The following is a 7,681-nucleotide window of genomic DNA, read 5'->3' on the forward strand; positions in this document are numbered from 1 at the left end:
CAAAAAGTGATTGGTGAGTTTTCCTGTGTCCTGTGTTTATGACCTTTTAAGGACATCCTGTCCGGAGGTTCTCTTCACTATTTAGGGTGTGCTTATGTAACTTGATAGTGCAGCTGTTTCTTTGAAGTAAAGCACATTGATGAGGAATATATGATCTATTATGCTGTGAGAGAAAGAGCACATATTTACCTGATTTGTTAAATATTAATAGTTAACAATGAATATGATTAACAATAGTAGAGACATTTCTTAACTACCAATGCTGTGCATTTGGTAAGGATGGTTCCCTCCAGCTCCCTGCAGCTGGTCTGGGCGTGTAGTCAAGGACATGGGATAGAGATCAACTGGAGGAACAGGTAGACCTGGATTGTTTCAATTTCTCGTTGCTTCCACACAGCCACAAGAAGAAAACATGGTGGCTCCTGATCTGCCAGGGAGGGGCGTGCTTGGATGAAAAGCAGAGATTGTTTTGGACAATTTGCAGAACTTATGAAGAGCGATACAAATCCTGTTGACTCTGTATTAACTTCTGCCTGCAATTGCATAACTAAAGATATTTTACATATACTCAGAAGCCGTTGTCTGTGTCATTTTCTAAAGTTTAAAGTTTGTTTGAGAATAAGAGAATATCAGCACTGTGCAAAGAACCCTCTACAACATGTTGGAAATAAAAAGTAATGGCCTGGTGATTGATGTGTCGTGTACTGACCTAGTTGAACTTAAAGTTTGAACTGTTTGAAAAATGTGAAACAGTTGGGAATTTTTGTAGTGAACTTATGGAGCTGCTCTGTAGTGAGCTTGTGACCCCTTGTAGAATGAAAAAGTAATTTCTGGGTAGGTCTGCCTGAGTAAAAGTAAGTATTAGACTTGTCCTGTGAACACTACGAGCGACAAGAAACCTCAAGAGAGATGAACCACAGAAAACTACAGAAAACACGTCTCCTAGACCAATTCAAGGTGTGTTGTGTCCTTCATGTCTGGGCCACAAGGACAAAACCATCTATGCCATTCTTTGTGATGCACCTGATTGTTTTAATGGTGGGATTGATATGAGTGGAGGCCAACTGGACGATTCAACAGTGAAGATTTTCACACACAGCTGTCTCATCAACCTTTTTCAGCCAAAAACCGGGAGTTTTTCTCCTGCGTTTCGCATGAGGGAATGGCTTAAGATAAGACTTGCTCTATGTCAGATCTAAAAGGCCCTGAATGGAACATCCCTGCCTGGGTACGCATTGGAAGAGGAAGTCTGTGGGCCAGATGATTTGAAAGTCATACGAAACTCTTCAGTAGCGTAGAGTCCAGACTCCAAAGTGGCAATTTTAGGTTGTTCTAAATTCAATAGCGCAAATGCCACCAAATCTGTTAGTTCGTATGTATTTTCAAAACGCTTGCACAGAGGTCAACTATTTTGTTGCCTGTCTTTAGCTTCCAGTGGCGAGATTGGTTTAAGGTGCTTGATATGATGAAACAAGTGCAACAGTTTTTCCACCATCATGAACATTTACGAAGATGGTCCCTTCTGTCCTCAAGACAAAACTTGGGCTTATCGGCAAGAAGGTTGATCTATCATGGAAAAGAAAACATGTGAAACCTTTAAGGCCATGGAGAGCCTGGTGGAAGAGGCAACGTCTGAGTCCCTCTCAGCTTGAAGACGGGGATTTGGAGACGGGGGTGTCGGGTTACAAAAGGCCCCTGAAAAGGAGAAAAATGCTGATTATTATAATAATTATACATTTAAACATGTTTATGATCCATATAAAGGTTTAGTAGTAAACATTAGCGTCATAGTTTAATATTCAATATTGTTTAGTGAACTTTAATCACTTGTATATAAATGCTTCCATTTCTGTAGCAACATTTTAGAAGAAAATAAAAGGTTTGAAAGAAAATTGTATTTCCCTTCAATGAATTACAGCTCTCTCTCTCTTTCTCCGTCCCTCCCCTCTCTCTCTCTCTCTCTCTCTCTATATACAGTCATGGCCAAAATTGTTGGCACCCCTGAAATTTTTCCAGAAAATGAAGTATTTCTCACAGAAAAGTATTGAAATTACACATGTTTTGCTATGCACATGTTTATTTCCTTTGTGTGTATTGGAATAACACAAAAAAAAACAGGAAAAAAGCAAATTTGACATAATTTCACACAAAACTAAAAAAATGGGCCGGACAAAGTTATTGGCACCCTTTCAAAATTGTGGATAAATAAGTTTGTTCCAAGCATGTGATGCTCCTTTAAACTCACCTGGGGCAAGTAACAGGTGTGGGCAATCTAAAAATCACACCTGAAAGCAGATAAAAAGGAGAGAAGTTGACTCAGTCTTTGCATTGTGTTTCTGTGTGTGCCACACTAAGCATGGAGAACAGAAAGAGGAAAAGAGAACTGTCTGAGGACTTGAGAACCAAAATTGTGGAAAAATATCAACAATCTCAAGGTTACAAGTCCATCTCCAGAGATCTAGATGTTCCTTTGTCCACAGTGCGCAACATGATCAAGAAGTTTGCAACCCATGGCACTGTAGCTAATCTCCCTGGACGTGGACGGAAGAGAAAAATTGATGAAAGGTTGCAACGCAGGATAGTCCGGATGGTGGATAAGCAGCCCCAAACAAGTTCCAAAGAAATTCAAGCTGTCCTGCAGGCTCAGGGTGCATCAGTGTCAGCGCGAACTATACGTCGAAATTTGAATGAAATGAAACGCTATGGCAGGAGACCCAGGAGGACCCCACTGCTGACACAGAGACATAAAAAAGCAAGACTACAGTTTGCCAAAATGTACATGAGTAAGCCAAATTCCTTCTGGGAGAACGTCTTATGGACAGATGAGACCAAGATAGAGCTTTTTGGTAAAGCACATCGTTCTACTGTTTACCGAAAATGTAATGAAGCCTTCAAAGAAAAGAACACAGTACCTACAGTCAAATATGGTGGAGGTTCAAAGATGTTTTGGGGTTGTTTTGCTGCCTCTGGCACTGGGTGCCTTGACTGTGTGCAAGGCATCATGAAATCTGAGGATTACCAAAGGATTTTGGGTCGCAATGTAGGGCCCAGTGTCAGAAAGCTGGGTTTGCGTCCGAGATCATGGGTCTTCCAGCAGGACAATGACCCCAAACATACTTCAAAAAGCACCCAGAAATGGATGGCAACAAAGCGCTGGAGAGTTCTGAAGTGGCCAGCAATGAGTCCAGATCTTAATCCCATTGAACACCTGTGGAGAGATCTTAAAATTGCTGTTGGGAAAAGGCACCCATCCAATATGAGAGACCTGGAGCAGTTTGCAAAAGAAGAGTGGTCCAAAATTCCGGGTGAGAGGTGTAAGAAGCTTATTGATGGTTATAGGAAGCGACTGATTTCAGTTATTTTTTCCAAAGGGTGTGCAACTAAATATTAAGTTAAGGGTGCCAATCATTTTGTCCGGCCCATTTTTTGAGTTTTGTGTGAAATTATGTCAAATTTGCTTTTTTCCTGTTTTTTTTGTGTTATTCCAATACACACAAAGGAAATAAACATGTGCATAGCAAAACATGTGTAATTTCAATACTTTTCTGTGAGAAATACTTCATTTTCTGGAAAAATTTCAGGGGTGCCAACAATTTTGGCCATGACTGTATATATTTCTCCGTCCCTCCCCTCTCTCTCTCTCTCTCTCTCTCTCTCTCTCTCTCTCTCTCTCTCTCTCTCTCTCTCTCTCTCTCTCTCTCGCTCTCTCTCTCTCTACACAAGAGCCACTGGTTCTTTGGGTTGTGTGTGTGTGTGAGCGTGTGTGGTGTTTCTTTAAAACAACTGTTTTGTAAACCTGTTTACCCTTTTAGAAAGAGTTCTCAGCTATCCATATTTTAATGGTCAACAGTTTGCTCATCTAGGGGGTCCCTTTTTAAACCTGTTTAACCTTTAACCTTTTAAAAATAGCTCTCAGGGTGGGAATGTCTGGGAGGCGTCCGAGGATGGAATGTCCAGTGGATGTCTCAGTCAATTAAAAACAAAAAAAACAATTGTATTCTTAAAGATGTCCCGTTTTACTGCTGACCTAAACAGATCCATTTGACCCCATAAAAGAGCGTCCGTGGGATGTCTCAGTCAACCAAGAAAAAAGACCCAGAGGACCAGAAGGCCTGTAGACATACGTCTTAAAGAGACTCCTTGAATCATTTATTCCTCATGGAGCATTTTGAAGGTGAGTTGGATTTTCAATATGATGAAGGCTTCTATATCTAACTATGCGTATATATATATATATATATATATATATATATATATATATATATATATATATAATTTATGTTGTATATTATAAATGAATGTTTTTAATAATGTATTGTATAAAATGATATAGTATATAATGAATGAGATGTTGTGTTATTGATTTTTTTAAACGAGAATGGACTCTACCTACATATGTATATATCCTACTGTTTATACCAAACAAATGTCTATTTTATGTGACATGTCTCAAGGTGTCTCAGAACCCATGAAAATGCATGCCAAACCAAGTCTCTACTCAAGAGTGGACCACTGGCTTCACCTAGTGGATGTACAGTTACATCACAGTTATAGAAAAATGACTAGTCAATTGATTATGTGTGTGTGTGTGTGTGTGTGTGTGTGTGTCTAGAATGTTACTATTATATATTTATATATATATATATGTATTTATCCTACTGTTTTTACCAAACAAATTTCTATTTTATGTGAAGTGTCTAATCAAGAGTGGACCACTGGCTCCACCTAGTGGATGTTCAGTTACATCACAGTTGTAGAAATAAATTACCCAGCACGTTAGTATACTATTCTATATCCCTCTCTCAATGGATAACAATTCACTCAATGTATAACAATGGTTTTTTAAATATTTAACAGTATTTCAATATTTGGTTTTTGCAGACATTTTAAGACTGGATGACATACAATTTTCAGGTAATTAATATTATTATTTTATTTCTTTGTTTTTTTTATGGGGGTAGATCAGCTTAATATTGCAGATAGATTGTATCTTCCATCAATGTAATTGTCTGCATCACTTCCAGTCCCCCATGTTTTTTATATATACACACACATATTTACATTTACGTCATTTAGCAGACGCTCTTATCCAGAGTGAGTGAGTGCATACATTATTTAATTTTTTTCTCCATACTGGCCCCCCGTGGGAATCGAACCCACAACCCTGGCGTTGCAAACGCCATGCTCTACCAACTGAGCTACATCCCTGCCGGCCATTCCCTCACCTACCCTGGATGACGCTGGGCAAATTGTGCACCGCCCCATGGGTCTCCCGGTCGCGGCCGGCTACGACAGAGCCTTGATTTGAACCAGGATCTCTAGTGGACCACTGCGCCACTCGGGAGATAATACACATACACATACATATACACACATATATATATATATATATACATATATATACATATATACACACATACATACACACATACATACCCACATACAGTGAGGGAAAAAAGTATTTGATCCCCTGCTGATTTTGTGATTGACAGTTCTTTTGTGTTTCTTCCATTTGCGAATAATCGCACCAACTGTTGTCACCTTCTCATCAAGCTGCTTGGCGATGGTCTTGTAGCCCATTCCAGCCTTGTGTAGGTCTACAATCTTGTCCCTGACATCCTTGGAGAGCTCTTTGGTCTTGGCCATGGTGGAGAGTTTGGAATCTGATTGATTGATTGCTTCTGTGGACAGGTGTCTTTTATACAGGTAACAAACTGAGAATGTGTACTTCCTAATATAAAAGGCTTATCAGGACTGATAAGAAGACAGGATGAAGTAGCATGCTGTGTCTCAACTAACAATGGTATGCAGACTTTCTTTAGAAAAGGTGAAGGTTTGTCTGCCAGACCTACCAGGAGAATCTGGACATTTTCTGCGACTTGGAGACTATGTGGTGGTAAAGGATTAAGGAAGTCATTGATGGACAACACCCAAGTGGGAAGGTTAGTAATAGGTGTTGATGGCTACCTTGATGGAGGGGCAAGTAAGAGAGAGAGATTCCTAAATCTATATGTACCATTGTAGGACTTTTCTAACGCAAAGGAGGAAGGTGGCACCGCTTCGGCGGAGCATTGTTTTGTTTTGTCTGTGTGTTTTTGCAGCAGAGACTATTGGTACGCTGATAGAAGGATTCACTCCACAGAGAGATGGTGATAAATGGAGAAGGACTCTGCATGATCAGAGAACTAGTGAAGGAAGAAGGTTCATGCATCATCACACCGTCTACACCAACGGAGGTATGGATAGAGGGGAGATTGAACAGGTATCATGTCAACCGATGCTACAGAAGGCTACGAGGAAACTGATGATCTGGAGATGATAGTAGGTACATACACTGCTAAAGTGATAGTATTGAGAATGCATTGAGATAATGATCTGTATTTATTTTCAGGATGAGGAAAGTCATAATTGAATTATGAATGTTTATAGTGTATGTTAATATAAGTATACATTCTGAAAGTTTTAATGGGTGATTAAGTTGAGAGTTTTCATTTTCAGTGATAAGGATAAAGTGAATAAGAATTGTCATTTTAAATTTGGTTGAGTTAAGTAATTTGGTTGGTTATAATTGATAAGATTCATGAGTGATTTAAGTGAATTATTAGTATGTATAAGGATAGACATGTTTTCTATAGATATTAGGGGTTAAAACGGTGATACATTTAGGTCATGTCTTAGGATACATTTATATGATTTATTGAATAGACATTGTTGACTCATACTGTTTGAAACATGGAAGTTAAGGTGAGGATTGTGAATGAAATCATGAATATGTTGATTAATTGGGTTAAAGTATTAACATATTAGTAATGATATAGATTTGAAGTATGGGGTGATATTGATATGGATGTTTAGATTGGTAAATATCTATGTTGATAGGAAAGTAATTAATTGGTTCCTATCATGGGGTTATGATATTTTCATATGATGTGAATTTGGTTGAATTATTAAAGCAGGAATAGTCTAGGGATGTGATGATGTAACAGGGAGTGATAATAGAGTGTTATAATGTGTATGTTATATCAGGTATATTAGGAGGACAAAGGCGGAGTTTAACATTGTATATTTTAACAATCATGGGTTTTTAAGAATTGGTTCTGAGATGTTAATCATTAGCAATGGATGCTATTGTATTAAGATTAGGAGGATATGGTAATTTGAATGCTGTTGAAGTATTTTCCAAGTTTTTTTAGTGGTAATTCCATAGGAACATGGATGGCAAGTATTATATGTCCTCTAGTGGCAATAGTACTTACTGTAGCTATAGTTATGGGGTGTTGTTTTCACATTTTTCAGGGATTGATTTTAAGATCTGTACGAACGATTACTAACATGGCAGTTATTACAGTTAGAGATGTATCAGTTAATGTTAATACAAGGAGGGAAATGACTAATTATTATTCTATGTCGTTTTATTTCAGTTTAGAGTACATTGAATGTTCCTCATTCAGGACTAGCTCTCTCACTCTGACCTTATTATGGTCTGAATCATAGATATGACTATTGCCAAATTATAAAATTCTTCATAATTATCAGTATTATAAATTACCCTCAACTCTGTATAATAAATTACCTTAAATTCCTCATCCTATGCCTCTTGGCTTTCCAGTGTGGGTGATCAATTCACACTAGAAAGTCAAGACAGAGTTCAGAGGTCATTCAAACCCTTCAAAGAAGTGTT

The sequence above is a fragment of the Coregonus lavaretus genome (genome assembly GCF_964263955.1).
Source record: "Coregonus lavaretus genome assembly, chromosome: 2".
Taxonomy (NCBI): Eukaryota; Metazoa; Chordata; class Actinopteri; order Salmoniformes; family Salmonidae; genus Coregonus; species Coregonus lavaretus.